The following is an 18,828-nucleotide window of genomic DNA, read 5'->3' as shown; positions in this document are numbered from 1 at the left end:
TATACACACTCGACGTTATGTCTATGACGACGCGTTTTTCCGTTCCCTCTGTCAAAATTAGTCCAGTCATTTCGTACATAAATTGAAAGCATAGTGACAAATAAACATCTGAAGAAAATTGGTTTTTTCGTACTAGTATCACGAGTAAATACACACATAAAAACATATATAAGGATAGACAGACTTTGGATACAATTTAATATAGATTAGATGAAAACATTTTGTTATTTATAGATAAAATTTACTAGATGTTTCGATGCAGCAAAATCTGCAACACGTAATCCTAGAAGCGATCCTACCGAAGCCGGAAATCTTATTTGAGAACCGCAGTCTGTCCCTCAAACGATTCAAGACGAATTGCAAGCCAGAGAGCTTTCTAGTAAGTTCCATTAGTATGCTTCCAAATACAACAGTTACAATGCAGGTTTAGTATACCGATAGAGCCCCTTATTTACGATTTCCGCGATAAATGAAATTTGTACGTTACATCGCAAGATAGTTCGTGCCGATTGCAATAAATCGTGTAACGTAAATATTTTATCAGAGAAATACTGCAGCAGTTTTTAGTTCTGCCGTTGAACTTTCTAGAAATTTGTCGAAAGTGGCCCATTTCATGATAAACTACAGTAGACGCTTGAAATATTCATTTTGTTACTGCCTCCAGTGAATTCAAATTATGTTTCTGTTTGCGTTACTTTTTGCTAAACATCTCTTGAATATTTGAATGTATAGTGTACTTACTAGCTTTGACCCGCGACAACGCCCGCGTTGAATAGTTACTTTGGGCAACATTTTTTATTTTTTAGGATACTTTTCAAGTAATAATATTGACACACTTTTTATGAAGAGTTATTAGTTTTTGGCCATTCTTTCGATTGGCATCATAAGAGTAGGGGTGTTTTTTTTTACATTTAAGTCGGTTCGATTCCCAGACGAGCCAAGTAATTTTTAGAAAATCTTTGAATGCAGAATTACTAACTTTTAATAATTAAATAAAGTCTTCTTTCAGTAAAATAGCCTATCTTCGATATTTAAGGTACTTTCCCTTCATGTCCCATAGTTTTGGGACACCCTGTATAGCCTATGTTATGGGTTACAAGACAATGATATATTTAATACAATAAACTTACTTAAACATACATATATTCATATAAACATGCATATAAACATACATAAATACATTTAAACATCCAGACTCGGAAACAAACATCTATATTCATCATATAAATGCTAGCACCTACCGGGATTCGAACCCGGGACCTCTAGCTTAGTAGGTAGGATCGCTAACCACTCGGCTATACAGGTCGTCTTTTGTGATACAGCGCATATCACTTGTCAATGTGGACAGTCTCTTTAATAGTATTTCCCTGCGAACTTTAATCTCCTATTTCATCCCCATGTAGGTCAAAGTTTCAAAAATGCTCGAACAAATATTTATAAATTATTTCTTATCAAATGCTTAAATACAAAGTTTCATGATTTTATCATCGATAATGTCGAATTTCCATACAAACTGTCATCCCCTATTTCAATCCCTCCCTTTATTGCAATTAAAGGTTGCCTATGTCATTTTTAAAGCTCTATTCTATCCTTGTACTAAATTTTATCAAAATCGGTTCGGTGGTTTAAGCGTGAAAGCATAATAAAAAAACATACACTCACATTTATAATATCAGTAGGTATATGGATATGCTTTTATAACAAGAACCCAGAAAATGTTCAAAACAAATGTATAATGAAATTCAAAAGAATTGTCAAAAAACGTTGTGTGGTTAAGGTTACTATAACATAAAATTATTTCTTAATGATACCACAGATTGGGAATAGTGTGACCGCCCTTAGGCGATTAAATACTACTATTAGATATTAAATTGTAAACATATTTTTCATTTCTCATACTCGGAAAGTAATGTTATTTTGATCTGATTATTGGGTGGAAAATGCTGCTTCTTCTTCCCTCCGTAGAGAGGGAAAAACTCATACAAATTATTCATAAAAATCCCACCCAAGGGCTGGAATAAACTTTGAAAATAGAACTGCTGTCAGTTATGAAGAGTTTTATGTAAAAAAAAAACAAATCAAAAGAAATGCCATGTGACTTTCTAAACAGCCAGTGTGAACTTAGCGCAAACTTCTTTGAGCGGAATAAGCCGCAACAATTACGCGGTAAGTTCCATATTTGAAATTTAAAAAGTCTACATAAATTGGCGGGATACTAATCTGTGCTTAGATAAACAACTAATTTTATTTTCCTCATATTTGAAATGAAAAGTAGAGTGTTTAACTCGGGTAAAAGTATAATTCCTACTCGGACTATCTGCTGCGCTCGGGCGTCTAAATACCTCGGGAATTGATTCTTTCGACCCTCGTAACAATCTACTATTTATCAAAAAAAAAGAAGCCCGCTTTGTTTCTTGCACTTGTTCTTCTCAGGACTGAGGGATACTTTCTCGAATGGATGGTAGTTTTTTTTTAAATAAGTGATATCATATCCTATTTTGAACAAAAATATTTGGATTTGGATTTGATAGTTAAGCAGGAATTACTTCAGGGTTTATACATTTTACAGTCACTAACTAACAACAAAAATTATCGAAGTCTTTTTACGCTTTCCCTGAGTCATGAAATGGTTTCATTTTTAGGATTGCGATAATATGGTAAGACACAAGACTGAGTCTCGTGCCAGATTTTGGCGAGACAACACGTCCGGAGGATGCCTCGTGTCTCTACACCTAAACACGTGTCGAATTGATAAAGACAAATATTGGCGGAATTAACACTTAAGAAAACTCAAATCATTTATATAATTATGGATTTCCGCAAAGTAACGCCTACTTCAATAAATATGGTAAGAGTTGTTTTTTTTGTTTCGATAAATCGATGTAAATGTAAATCTTGATATAAAAGAGTGGCAATGAGTTTCTTGCTACTTCTTCGCATTAGCTCAACCCTTTACGAAGTAGCGGCAGATTTAATAAGAAAAATATAATTTTGACATTCTTAAGTGTCATTTCCGTGACCTAAATGAATAAAGTGATTTTGATTTGATTTGATTTCCGAGTCAAGGATGTTTATATATATTTCAGTATGTTTAAGTATGTATATCGTACTAGCTGACCTGACAGACGTTGTTCTGTTCATAATAAAAAAAACTCTAATAGAATTCTATTAAACGTATTTCTCAACGATCCATATATTATTAACGCCCCCGCAAAACCCTTTTGTGGGTGGAATTTCGTAAAATCCGTTCTTAGCTGACCTTTACTCAACTGGGCTTTATGGTGCCGGATATATCATGATGAGTCACTACATAGGTGGAAATCTCTTAAATATATTTATTAAATATATCGTTGTGTTGTACCCAATTACAGTCTATGCCTAGTTAGGGGCAAAATAATTTGTGTAGATTTCTCTCACTATTGTAATTACCATTATTATATTTTCAAATTTTATTTGTGTATTAATCCTAGAAGTGAGGGTTATCACTTTAAAAACATAACATATTGTTTAGATTTACAAGAGCGACATCTCAAGCCAATTTCCTAATATGCAAATATTGGGGTTGAGCAGGTTATCAACTGTAAAGTAGATCCTGTAGATGAAGCCACAACCTGAGAGTTGAACAAAGCAAACAGAATTTTATAACGAGGCGGTACTCGAACGGTTAGCTCAGTTGGTTAGAGCACCGGCACGGAACGCTGCAGGTCATGGGTTCGAATCCCGCATCGTTCATAAAAATTTTATTTGTGTATTAATCCTAGAAGTGAGGGTTATCACTTTAAAAACATAACATATTGTTTATTATTATTTCAATAAAATTTTTGAGATACAACTTCAATTCCTATCGGATATTTGTTGTTCAAGTGTACAAGATTAGCATTAAAGAAAATATATAATACTCCCGCGGATAGATTCATCTAAAATATATAATTAATATCTCACGTGATTTTTTTAATTGTCTTATAATTTTCTATGATTTTTTGGCATCAAATAGATTGTAATTATAATAATTTGTAAAATATGAAGCTGTAAATATTAATTTTAAGGGATGGCAACGAGTTTCTTGTCTTTTCCTCTCATTAAATAAAACCTTTTCCGGAATACTAAAATGTACAAATTGTTTACATTAATAAGTGTCTTTTATTCGTCATGAATTAATAAACTGAATTTGATTTGATTTAGTAATAGGATGAAATCTTATCATTATGTCATAGACACTGGTTCTTACCTAGCACTAGAAATAAGGGATTGCTTGTAACTAATTCTAGTAGGCTTCATAAGATACCTAATAGCTTTAAGGGTTATTGTAAGTATACACTTCTATAATAAAGTCCCAGCCACTGTTCAGGCATTATCTATAAATAAATTTAAATGTTTTATAAAAAAATGGCTCTGTCGTAAATCCTATTACTCCACTGCTTAATATCTAAATGATCGGACAGCCTGGGACTAGATTGTGATTATTTTATAGCGATAGAAATGACTGTACAATATTGTATTTTTTTATTGAAAAGAACGCAAAAAAAGAATGCTGGGAGAGTTTCTTGCGCCGCTTCTTCTCTCTCAGAGCGCCATTTGTTTCCGAAGCGGTAGTAGTATCTAGTAGTTACTAGAAATGACATCAAAGATAATTCTAAAGGAATCAATTTTGAGAAAATAAATGTCTTTGATGCGTTTTACCAGAATAAGCAGAAAGCAATTCCGGCTGTCCTTCGTCGCGTGAAGTTCACCGAATCCGATGAATCATGAAACATTCGACGAACAAAAGTGGACAATATATCGTGCAATCGTGGACAGTGGCTGCACACACGAGCAACAAACAATCACAGTGCATTGTTTGCTGCAGTTGACCAAGCCGCCATTGTGCGCGGGCCATTGTCAGAAGTTGCTAGTGACGTTTCAAATTTTATCTATGACAGAGTGACAGTTTCTAGATTATCTCGTCATTATAAATAAATAGTCGTAGAATGAATGGGACCAGCACATTTCGTAATGGACAGACCGCTTGTTGCAGAAAGCATCTTTAAAGCACGGACGAGTAAAAAAAGAAGGACTCCGCGCCGTGATATTAGCAAGTGAAGCACCGTTATGCTAGTTTAGTTCAAAATATTTTATTGAGACGCAAACTCATCTGTCACAGACGATGACAATTCTCATAATGGCCGCCTATCGGCCTGTAGTAGTGTGTGTGTGTGCGTGCGTATTTACACGTTAATTTGCTTGTTTTGGTGCTACACTGTTATGTATACCATATATATATTCATGAAGTAAAAAACAGTTATTTCAATATTACAAACACCGATTTTATTTATATGTATAGACTAGCTTATAGACGCCATTCTGTCAATAGAAAAAAAAATGATTTTAGTTATCGGCTATAATGTAGTCTAACGGCCTTTCCCAATATTCAGTCTATCTCTTACTTGAGATAACAATCGTAACTATCGTTGACTTTTTTGTCCCAATAAACTTATCGACGGTAACTCTGTCTGTCTGTCAATGGGACGAAGGATATATAGTTTGTACGGAAATTGCAATTCCCGCGTCCCAATATAGGGCGATTAGAATGTCTTATTGGGTATACTGGGACAGCTTCAGATTATTGACAGCTAATTAATGACAAAGAAGGTAGTAATTTATCTATCTATCTATAGATAGTGTATTGGGAACGGCCGTAAACCCATAGGAAATGTTATCTTATTTGATTAGTTAAATTAGAAACAAAAACGTATTCCTGAATGATAATCCTTCATATTAGGATACCCTTCAACTACCATTCCTTGTGTGCAGTAGGCAAGACGGTGCGAGGTCAGGATCATATCATACATCAAGCAATTATATGGTGTGAAAGAATAAAATATCTAACATAATTAAAATGATAAGAATTAATATCATAATATTTGGGATAATTTATTGAATTAGGCGTTACTTTGCGGAAATCCATAATTATACAAATGATTTAAGTGTTTTTAAACAATTCGACACGTGTTTCGCCTCTACACGAGGCATCCTCAGGACGTGTCTCGCCAAAATCTGGCACGAGACTAAGAATTAACACCAAAGAAAACTTAAATCATTTGTATAATCATAATATTTGTGTAAAAAAGCATAAACAGCTTTTACATTACCAATTTTTTATAATTGCCAATTTTTTTAAGTATTAAAATGGAAATAGTATATTATCCTTAAAAGATAGACACATGCCATCCCGGACTTTTTTGTAGACCTATATAAGATATGAAATTCCACAATACATTATTTTGTTATATCTCAAAGGGCTTAGACAGCGTTTTAGTTAATAAAGCCCAGACGGCAATTTTTTTCCGACACCTACAGATATCATAACAAATTATATACTTAATACTTCCTCGAGAACCACGCTTTCCACTGCTAAAAATCAGTGCAGTAGTTTCTGAGTTTAGACAGACAGACGCGGCGGAGGACTTTGCTTTATAATATATAATGATTTACTTATTTCGTAAGTAATATTGCAAATAGTCATTATTTGGTATTGTATTGGAAAACTATTACCTTTTTAAAAGGCATAAAATCCATTTATTTTCTCAAAATTCATTCCTTTAGAATTCTATTGATGTCATATCTAATATACTAGATACTACTACCGCTTCGGAAACAATGGCGCTCTGAGATAGAAGAAGCGGCGCAAGAAACTCTCCCAGCATTCTTTTTTGCGCTCTTTTCAATAGAAATATACAATATTGTACAGTCATTTCTATCGCTATAAAATAATCATAATCTAGTCCCAGGCTAGTCCGATCACTTAGATATTCAGCTGTGGAGTAATAGGATTTACGACAGAGCCATTTTTTTCATAAAACATTTAAATTTATTTATAGATTATGCCTGAACTTTATTATAGAAATGCATACATTTACCCTTAAAGCTATTATGTATCTTATGAAGCCTACTGGAATTAGTTACAAACGATCCCTTATTTCTAGTGTTATAATAAAAACATTTTGTCACATTGCACCCCGAATTCTGAAACTCTTCATTTTCTTTTAAGAACTTGATGAATAAGTATAATAATCCAGGCAACTTTTCGCATCCTTCCCACGTCATTGAGCCTGGTTGTGCGTTTAATTAATTCTAATTATGCGCATATTCTATCGCCTCCCTTGAGATATATTAGCTGACCCGACAGACGTTGTTCTGTATTTAATAAATAAAATACTGTTTTTTATGAATTTGTCAATAATATTTCATAATATCAAGAATTTTTTCGTAAATATGCTCCATGTTGTTATAATGAAATAGTTTTACAGCAGAACCACTGTAGACATATTGTGCCTACTGTGGCAGAACTGTCAAACCGTGCGTCAATAATTCTCTCACAGAAAAACAAATATTGGAAATAAAAATAATTATGGATCCCAAATCGAAATAAAAACTATCCTATCTCTCAATTTGGACTTAACTGCACTCCATCATGTTATCCCCATTTAAATCCGTTCATTAGTTTAGGGCTCCATCGCGGACACACAACATGACACGTAATTTATATATATTAAGGTTAGTAATATTATGTGTTTTAACAAATCTCGTAGCATGGTGGCTTGAATTCATTATTATTGAAAACTTGGCAAGAGTTGGGTGCTACTTACGAAAAAAGGGTTTGTAACTTAATCAAAGGTTATTAATGATTACAATGAATACTTCTTTCAATTTATTATATTATTTAGTACTCTCCGGGGGCTAACATGCCAACTAAAATGAACACTTAAAGCATTAGAAGTACGGACATTTTTTTTTAGTTTTTATACAAATTATGAAACCAAGTAATATTGGTTTAGTTTAGCATCATAAGCTGTGCAAGCATGCTATAAAATGTCACACTGTGGTAAAGATATAAATACTCATACTATTATATACAATTTAATTTGTATAATAAATTTATGAACGATGCGGGACTCTAGCCCGGGTTCCGTCCGTGCGCTCTTACTAACTGAGCCAACCGTTCGAGTTCACAATAACAAATTGTCGTGATATTTTACTCTCCCGATATAAGTTTTTAACCTTAAGATTAGCTGAACTCTTAGTGTCAAACAGTTTGTTTCCAGTGATCTCTTAAACTAATGAACGGATTTTAATGGGGACTACTTCATGGAGTACAAATTAGTCAAAGTAATTATTTTTATTTCCAATATTTGTTTTGGATGGACATATTTTCTATGAGATAATTTATTGACGCACTGTTTGTGTGACTGCTGTGAAACAATTTCATTATAACAACAGGGAGCATATTTTACGAAATAATTCTGATGTTATGGAATATAATTGAAAGATTCATAAATAACAGTATTTTATTTATTATGTACAGAATAATGTCTTTCGGGTCAGATATTTTATTATATACTAGCTGACCCGTCAGACGTTGTTCTGTATATAATAAATAAAATAATGTATGAATTTGTCAATAATATTATTCATAATAATATATATTCATATAATATATATCATATCATCAAAAATTACTTCGTAAAATATGCACCCTGCTGTCGAAAGGAAATTGTTTCACTGCAGAACTGTAAAACCGTGCGTCAATAAATTCTCTAATAGAAATTATGTATGGACACATCAAAGGAAAAACAAATTTGTTGTTTTTATTTAATTTAGCAGCGTTTTCCTATTTATTCGCCTTTTAAACCTTCAATGGACTTCCACGAATAATTCAAGACCAAAATTAGCCAAATCGGTGCAGCCGTTCTCGAGTTTTAGCGAGACTAACGAACAGCAATTCAATTATATTTATATATATATATAGATTTTATTGAGATTTAAATTTGTTTACAATGTTTGACTAGTACAAGTGTATGTAAATACTCAAGTGCTGAACATATATCATTGTAACGTTTCGTTTATTCGAATGATTTCTGTGTTATAAGAGCACAACTGAAATTGAAAACGGTTCCTGTGCATTTATAAGCTTACTGCGTACGCATAAAACAATCCCGGGACCTTTTAAATTATAATTTAACGTCTAGATATCCGCAGTCTTTGTAGATATCCGTAAATCTTAAGTAGAAATTTAATCTCAAACATTTTTCTAACTTACCGGGATAATGGCTAAGGTAAGATTAATAGGCCTCTGAATTGTGAGGCTTTTAAATAGTGGATAGAATGTGTCGTCCATTTAGTATTATATATTTAAATTTATTTCATAGTTAATATATATATACATAGCTTTAAATAAATAACAGTGATAAAATCAACAAGTAACCACAAAATCAAAAAGGCTCAATCTCTGCAATCTTTCAAAACGATGTTCTATAGTTTTATTTATCACTGAAACAAATTTATTAGTTCTTTTCTTGGTATTTTTTACTGTATCTATATGTTTAAACTATAATATTTATTAATTTACCAGGGGGAGGCTCCATAGTGCCTATTTCTGCTGTGAAGCAGTAATGTGTAAGCATTATTGTGTTTCGGAGTGAAGGGCACCGTAGCTAGTGAAATTACTGGGCAAATGAGACTAAAGATCTTATTTCTCAAGGTGACGAGCGCAACTATAGTACCGCTGAGGAATTTTGGGGTTTTTCAAGAATCCTGAGTAGCACTGTATTATAATGAGCAGGGCGTATGAAATACCATCACTGAAGGTCCTGCTTGTCTCGTCCGTTATTTAAAAAAAAAAAAATTGTGTTTCGGTTTGAAGTGTGCTATACCTAGTGAAATTACTGATCTAATAAGACTTAAAAGCGGCTTAGACTCTTAAAAGAGAGATTTACATCAATAGAATTCACAAAAAAATACATAATTTCCGTACTTATTAGATTTGGTCCAATGAGTGGCGTAGTGCTGCTACGAAATGCTACGAATCGTTGAACTTGTAACGCAATGCTACGTGTTTTCTAATGAATTACATTATTGTTCCGCATGGTATATTTCAAGCCAGGTCACGTTCAAATAATTTTATGATGCAAGTTGATAATACGAGCTTTTTGAAACTGTATATACTGCAGAGTAAATATGTTTATAATCTAGATTTGCTATAAGTTCTGTTACAAATAAAATGCATTTACTTTTTTATAACGTCATGTAATCTAAATTAAACTTGTACGATTTAATTTTTTATTTTCTTTTTATGGAAAAAGGACGACCAACGAGCGTAACTGGTGTTAAGTTATCACTGCAACCTACATTCCCTTGCAACACCAGAGGAATCACAGGAGCGCTGCCGGCCCTTAATGAAGGTGTACGTGCTTTTTTTGTAGGTACCCATGTTGTATTGTCCTGAAAACGCAGTACAAGGCAACTCATTGCACAGCTTTGATGTATGTGGAAGAAAGCTCCTTGAAAACTGCTCTGTGGAGGACCGCCACATATCCAGACGGTGGGGATAACCTCTTAATTATGGGGGCAAATGAAGTATTGCCGTGCTCTATTTATCGGACGCGAACTGTCTCCATAGAATTTGATGAAATGAAAGCTATAAAAATCAATTCAACAAGACCGTTACACCAGTCAAGTTGTATCGCTTCAACGGCCTTATTGAAATTCATTCAAATAATAGACTCAAATAAAAATAAATCAATTCAAAATCACTAAATTAGATCCTGTAGATGGAGCCACAACCTGAGAGTTGAACAAAGCAAACGGAATTTTATAACGAGGCCGTACTCGAACGGTTAGCTCAGTTGGTTAGAGCACCGGCACGGAACGCCGGAGGTCGTGGGTTCGAATCCCACATCGTTCATAAAATTTTGTTTTTCAAATTTTATTTGTGTATTAATCCTAGAAGTGAGGGTTATCACCTTAAAAACATAACATATTGTGTAGATTTATTCATATAATAGACTCAAATAAAAATAAATCAATTCAAAATTACTAACTTTGTCTTTAATCTCTCTGGTCGCGAATCTATTTCTTTACGACCCGTTTCCATAAAAACTTTAGTAAGTCCTTATTCTAGATATTTTTTAGGCGACTCGATGTCGGCGTGTCTGACCACAATCTTTAGTCAACGTTTTAGATCGTGGTTAATGATTCAGTATAACTCTGTAGGTACTGTACCCACCATAGGCTTTAAATATAATTTAAATTATTAATATTATTATTATTAATTATTTTGTTTTTAATTGTGATTATGACATGACATATCTAAAATTTTAAACTGTCATTTTATCTGTAATTTAATTAATATCAAATTAAACTCAACAGTGTTATGTAATTTAATTTAAGTTAGGATTGTTTGTATATCTATGGGTAATGCCTAAAAATAAATGATTTATTATTATTATTATTATTATTATTATTATTATAGGCAGTAAAGTTCATGCAAACGAGCGCTAACTTCTTAACAACATAACCAAACCTAACATTCTTTAAATTTTGTTTTTCTCTTAATCTTTTTTTTAATTCTTACCAGAAAAATATTTTTGTGAATGATAAATGAATTATTAAGCTTTACTTTATGCTAACAGTTATCGAGATAAAATATTTGTAAGTGGTCCAAGCTGCACTGCTGGTCATACTCCTTTGAGTTTAAAAAACTAAAAATTCAAACTACATAGGCTGCACTAAAAGTATCGTGAATGGAATATTTCCACTGTTCCTGCCATATTAAAATCTTTTTAATTGAAAACTCCTTGGTTTTAAAAATCGAATACCAGTTATTTATTTAAAAAAAAATTCTCGGTCTTGCAACAAGGTCTTTTCAAACTTGTTTAGTCGTTGAGAAAATGGAATTGACTCGAGAAAATTCTACAGCGATGATTTAGTATGACTTTCGAAGTGGTTTAACACAAAAACAGTGTGTTGACCGGATGATTTCTGCATTTGGTCATGAAGCCCCATCCAAAACCACAATTTATCGCTGGTTTGCTGAATTTCAACGTGGATGTGTCAAGCTCAGTGATGATCCCCGTCAAGGTCGTCCAAAAACTGCAGTCACCAAAGAAAACGTTGATGCTGTGCGTAAGCTGATTGAGGAAGATCGACATGTGACATACCGCGAAATTCAGGCAACTTTAGACATTGGCATGAGTCAAATACAAATAATCTTGCGTGAACAATTAGGTGTAAAAAAGTTGTTTCCCCGATGGATACCGCATTTACTCTGTGAAGAGCAAAAAGCAGCTCGCGTTACTTGGTGCGTCAGAACTCTCGAAAGATTCCAGGCAGGATCCTGAAATGCTGTATACAGCATCGTATCAGGTGATGAATCCTGGATATATGCGTACGAACCCGAAACAAAAAACCAGTCACGAGTTTGGGTGTTCGAAAATGAGTTAAAGCCATCAAAAATTGTTCGTTCACGGAGTGTTGCAAAAAAAATGGTGGCCACGTCTGTCTCCGAAACCGGCCATGTTGCGACTATTCCTCTTGAGGGTCAAAGAACGGCTAATGCAGAATGGTATGCTAGCATTTGTTTGCCACAGGTCGTTTCTGAACTTCGTGAAGAGAACTGCAACCGCCGGATCATCCTCCATCACGACAATGCGAATTCTCACACCGCGCACAGAACAAAAGAGTTTTTAGAGCAAGAAAACATTGAATTACTAGACCATCCGCCGTACAGCCCCAACCTAAGCCCTAATAATTTCTATACTTTCTCGAAAATAAAGAATAAATTGCGTGGTCAGAGATTTTGATCACCTGAAGATGCTGTGGACGCCGACAAAACGGCCATTTTGGAGACCCCAACTTCCGAATGGAATGGTTGCTTCAATGATTGGTCTCATCGTGTGGAAAAATGTGTTAAATTTCGTGGTGAATACTTCGAAAAGCAATAAATACATTTTTGAATAGTAATGTTGTGTCACTTCCTTGATTCCCGAAATTTTCAGTGCCGCCCTCGTAGTTATACTTATGTAAACACTATATTTGTAATTGGATGATTAAAACCTTTACACTTGATTAAAGATGCGATATTTTTACTGTCTGTCCAAATATTCGATAGTTTAAAGAACTTCATTAGGTACAAAGCTAATAAGATTTTTTTTTTAATTCAGGTACTCAGATATAACTCTCTGGTCTTCATCTTTATAAATAGAAATCAACGTTTGTATGTTTGTTACCTATCATTTCTGACACCATTGATCAGATTGTGGTGAAACTTTGAGTGTTGTGGGGACGCTGGAGACGGCTTCTTACCCGAAAAAAACTGTAAACTGTTAAAAATTTTTTTCATTTATTTAAACTTATCACGGCAATGAAACGCAACCTGAGATCTAGATATAAATAAAATTCAACGTTTATTTCTTGATTCCATATGCGTTACAAAGTCATTAATATTAATCAAATAGTGATGAAACATTGAAAGGGTCTTCTGTTAACACCCGCGACGGTTCTTGACCCAAAACTGTTTGTATATAAATGAAACAGTTTTTCGACCAATTATTTCGTTATGCACATTACGTGGCATAAGTTTAATTTAGAAGTCGGTTAAATATAAAGCAAATTGGTTAAATGATACTCATAACTACGATTCAGTAGGTTAAACTTCCGCTTCTTAAACTAGGAAATATATAGAGAGCGAAAAACAAACGGAAAATACTTGGCGTTTGTTGCAAAGGAGATTCTGTACAAAAGCTTTTCTTTGTAATGCATTACGGGAGAGTGGAATCCTGTCCCGAAAGATATTTTATACCTACGAGCAAGAATCGTCCACTTGACCATAAATAAATAGACAGAACGCGCCATTTATTGATTTCTTAGCCCTAATTTCACCATTCAAGTAGAACGCTTTCTTCTTCGTCGTTACACTCTTGACAAAGGTCAAGTTGAAGAAGAATCGGTCGTGGTCATCACGAGGTAAAATCTTTTGGGGCAGATTTGATTCGCCCCACGAGAATTCGCCACTTTTCACTGCTGGCCGACAGTCTGGTGCACTCGTTCAATGGACCGCCCACAGCAGACTTAATTTGGTCGGTTCATCGCATGGGCGACCTTCCCCAAACTCTGCTGCCCTTCACTCTGCCCCGCACGATAAGGCGCTCAATGCACTCACTCTCGCTCCGGGAGTCGTGTCCGAAGCTTAAGTTAACTTAAGTTCTTCGAACGCGACTCTGTGTTAACACTGAAAGGCGTTTATTTTATGCCAAGTTCTTGGAGAATGGAGACGTTGATGCGAAACTCGGACCATGAGACTCCCAGCATTCTCCTCCAGTACCACATCTCCAGAGCATCAATTTTCTTTTTCTCGGCTTGTCGCAACGTCCACGTCTCTGCAGCATACAAAAATATGGGACAACAAATGTTTGGACGAGCCGGACGTGATTAGAACGAAGCTGCACCCGTACACGAGTTTAGAGATTAAATTCGGATTTCACCAATACAAACTAAACGCAGTTAAAGCCTAAACGCGTTTAAAAGACCTCTGAATGATGCTCAGCATATTTGATCTCGTTCAAGAGCTGCTGTCACTATCGTTATCGCAATAGAAACATTGACATACATTTATTTTTATTTTGTTCATATTTATCGATGACAGTTTAGACAGTAGTATTTGATTTTCTTTTTATGAAAATAAGGTAGGTACGAGACGAACAGGACTTTCTGCTGATGGTAATTGAAACGCCCTGCCTATAACAACCCAGTGCCGCTCAGAATTCTTGAAAAACCCAAAAAATATGAGCGGCATTACAATTGCGCTCGTCACCTTGACAATTAAGATGTTAAGTCTTATTTGCCTAGTCATTTCACTAGCTACAGCACCCTTCAGGTCAAAACACAGGAATGTTTTCACATTACTTGCTGATTCACGGCAGAAATAGGCGCCGTTTTGGTACCTATAATCTAGTCGGCATCCTATGCAAAGTAAACACTCCCGCCCGCACACACGCCCCACTGGTAAAAATAAAGCAAATAGTTTCATAAAAAAAATAGTTTTTGATACATACTATTATTGTTTATCACATATAAACTCAGTTTACGTCAAATGCTCAAAATGTATTGTTAAAATCACTTTGTGTTAAGTCGAGATCAAGACTGGAATTTCAACTCCTCTACCTATAACTGAGTTTTATTAAACTCAGGCTTAGTCCAGTGGTCTGCTCACCGGGGCCCGGGTATGCAATATACATACAACAGTATCCCATAGCAAATCTATGCCTAGATTTGGGGCTAGATCTCCTTGCATTTGAAGCGGTTCAAGTACGCGGAGAACCCACCATGTCCCGTCATCACCTGAACCAGAACCGGATCCAGCTCCAACTGCCTGGTTATTCTGTACGCCTTCTCGGCGCTTGACAGGAAGACTTTTGTAGTCGATGCCACACTTTCCGATCCGTATCTCCTGTCCCATTCTCCAATCGACTCCTTGCGGATCTGTCGCTTGGCGAACGAGACAGGTCACTTGTCATAGTGCGGCCTTGTGTTCAAACGCAGTGCAGCATCCTTTGTGAGCTCGTCAGCTCTTTCGTTCCCCTCCAGCCCCACGTGCGCCTTTATCCAACATAATTTGATCTTATTATTGTTCTTTGTCCCTTTTGGTAGGTATTCTCTTATCTCGACTGCGAGGGGGTGGAGGGTTGCGACGTTTGCGACTAAGTCCAATGCCGACTTTGAGCCACAAAAGATACTGCACTCTTTGGCCGGAAGTTCAAGCGCTAAACTTGTAAGTCCTAGCAGAGCAACCAATTCAGCCTGAAAGACGGTGCATAAAGGTTCCAATTTAAACTTCTTTGTTCGCGTTTCCGCGGCTCTGTTCCAGATGGACAGCGCTGCGCCAACCTTCCCCTCTATTTTACTTCCATCCGTAAAAATACGGATGTTTCCAGATTCATAACTTTCCATATCTGCACTGTCTCTGACGCTCCCTATGTCGATTTCTGCCTGATCTGCTGCATGGGGTAACTGTGCACATGGTACTGGTTTCTCCATCTCTCGATCGCCTAGCGCTTGTTGGGCGTAACCTTTCTTATACTCATATAAGGAGGCTGCTTCCCTGATTCTAATATCAAGCGGAAGCAACCCTGCAAGTGCCAGGGCCGAGTTAAGTGACACGGTCCTGTATGCCTTAACAATTTTTTGGGCAAACCCGCATTTTTTTGTGTCAATGCATAAATTATTTATTTATACATACATATTTATTTATTTATAATCGCTTTTAAAATGCTCACAGAATACCTTTATTTATTTATTTATGGTGTATGTGGATGATGCAGCTACTGTACTCAATAACTTTTGTATTAATTTACATTTACTTTTTTGACTTACTCGTGTAAGAAATTGACTATTTGACGTTTGAGTGTGTCTGTTGCATAATTTTACATATTATATTGTAATTTGAAAATCGATATACTTAAATGTAAATCTTGATATAAAAGAGTGGCAATGAGTTTCTTGCTACTTCTTCTCATTGGCTCAACCCTTTACGAAGTAGCGATAGATTCAATAAGATTTTTTTTTTTGACATTCATAAGTGTCATTTCCGTGACCTACGTGAATAAACTGATTTTGATTTGATTTGATTTGAAATTATCAAAACAAAGTGTTTTCACACGTGCAGTACTCCAGCTACTGATAGGCTTTTGCTATACCAATGTCGGGTACCTGTCTATGAAATTCTTAAGTCTCTGGCAACATTTAAGTTGATTGAATAGTTATATCGATGGGGTTATGCTATTATTATCGTAAAAAAAGGTTCAAGCTTTTATCGGACAAATATTTTAGGCTTTTGATAAAGAAAATGATGGAGTGGAAACCATTGTGTTAAGAATGAGTTTGTCATTGTTGCCGTGGCAGATTTAATATCAAGACTAAATGTTATCTTTATTATGCTTAGTCCGGCCGTAAATAGTGTTACAATTAAAAATATTACATTTGAATTTGGAATGTGTCATTTTTATATGATTGTTCATTGAGCTTTCTCATTTTGGCGCCAATACATTCTACAATATTTTGCGAAATTAAAATGGAGTGGGATGATAAAAAGTATATACTTTGTGCTATCATAGCAGTTCGTTTCTCTTTATCAGACCACTCCATTTTATTATTACAACAATATTCAACACGGTCAGATTGGCGCGAAATAACAATGAATATTTTCATAAGACTGACACGTTCCAAATTCAAGCGTAACATTTTTCTTTTAATTTTAACCGTATTTATGACCATACTAAGTACATTCACAGATTATATTTAAATTGAAACTTTGAAGGTGACCTCAATTATACGCGATTGAATTTGTAAAACATAAGTACATTTCCTAACCTAAAAAAAATTAACAATAAAACTTCTTCGACTTCAAAAAAACCAAACCAAACCAAAATATATAATATGCTCTAAAATATATAAAAAATTGCGTATTTTTATACAATCTAATTTTAATTAATCTAATTCTAGTTACGATTATAGCTATTTTTGGAATCGGTGTCTCCGCCGCGGCCCGCTCTCGCCTCTCGCCTCTCGCCTCGTCACTTCGCGCTTGCGACATATCACCTGTAACTATGTATGAAGATACAAACCTACCTTGGCTGAAACTAACTACCACACGGAAAGCATTAGCTTTCAAACAAAAATAAAATCATCGAAATCGGTTCACCCAGTCGAAAGTTCTGAGGTAACAAACATAAATAAATACCGTTGAATTGAGAATGTCCTCCTTTTTTGAAATCGGTTAAAAATCTGTGTTATTTATTTAAAGACAATATATCCTAGCCAACAAAAAACACTTCATCGTAGAAAAATTAATATCTAATAACCAAGGAACCCTAAACCACGCAATCACAATCCAACGATAATATCAAATAGAACGCGATATATTTCATATGAGCGTAACAGCTTCAATCAATGTTATGTTTTCTATAAAAATAAACATCATAACATGCCATAAGTCCAGTTGTAAATCGACAACAACGTATTGCGCGTGCGCATGAGTTATTATATGGTAGTATTTGGGGCCACTAGATCTGAGGTTTGTTGTTGGCTTAGTCAAACGAGCGTTATGCATTGAAAGAAGTTTTCTGATCTGTACTATAAACGGAAGAACAATGCTTTAAAGAAGATACAATATTTATACACGTATAAGGACTAGAAGTAAGTTGAGAAGAAGTAAGACTTGAATGCTTACTTTTTTATCCTTCAATTACATTTTAAATTTGAATATTAATACAGTTATAGAACTTTTGGAAGTCTGTAAATAAAATAAATACATTAATTTGGAATACTACAAAATTAATTCCACATCATGTTGACGTCTGGCATTCCATAACCTGCGTATTGCGAGGAACTTGTTGCCTCGCACAGCCACTTTGTGGAATGATTCAGTGACCTTTAAGCATTCTTTGGGTGAAGTATTAAATCACTGTAAGCAATAATGTTAAAAATTTATTTTAACGTTTAAATTTAAAATAAAATCACTTATTCATATTATTAACACAAATTTCTTTTGTTCGTCTAGAAGATTACAATACAATTTCAATTTATAGGTTATAAATAGATTTTTAATCATCAAAGAGCGTCTTAGCCCGCTAGTGTAATGGCCCGCGCGGTACCATTATCTAAAACAGCTGGACTAGCGGCAATAAATTTACATCGCCCAATAAAATGTAATGGCGTGTATCGCTCTGTCAAACGTGGAACACTTGTTGATAAATTCAAGGGAACTATGAGCACGGGAGAAATAATAATACTGCTGTAGCAAACACTAATAGAAAAAAACTATGCGAGTTTAAGAACAAGCTAATAAAGCGAAAAATTCCGGAAGCGAATAAAATGAAATACCATTATATTATGTTCACAAATCATGGCACAAACAATAAACTCAAGTTCATTAAATGTATTCAATACACGATAACTTATATGCAAACATTTTTTTTTGAAATGAAAACTTCATGAGTATCGTTAAGCACTTTTCTT

The 18,828-nt window shown here is 34.7% G+C and overlaps 1 protein-coding gene and 1 non-coding gene across 4 annotated transcripts in view; both read left to right on the top strand.

The window, feature by feature from the left end:
• The window catches only part of LOC126964529 (innexin shaking-B), a 222,763-nt gene that overhangs the window by 26,269 nt on the left and 177,666 nt on the right, over positions 1-18,828 (top strand). The window lies entirely within an intron of this gene.
• On the top strand, positions 10,647-10,720 carry Trnas-gga (transfer RNA serine (anticodon GGA)). The gene has a single exon. It is a non-coding gene; the product is annotated as a tRNA-Ser (tRNA).

The sequence above is a fragment of the Leptidea sinapis genome, chromosome 5 (genome assembly GCF_905404315.1).
Source record: "Leptidea sinapis chromosome 5, ilLepSina1.1, whole genome shotgun sequence".
NCBI lineage: Eukaryota > Metazoa > Arthropoda > Insecta > Lepidoptera > Pieridae > Leptidea > Leptidea sinapis.
Note: the sequence above shows the minus strand (reverse complement) of the source record. Positions and strands in the feature narration are given on the sequence as shown.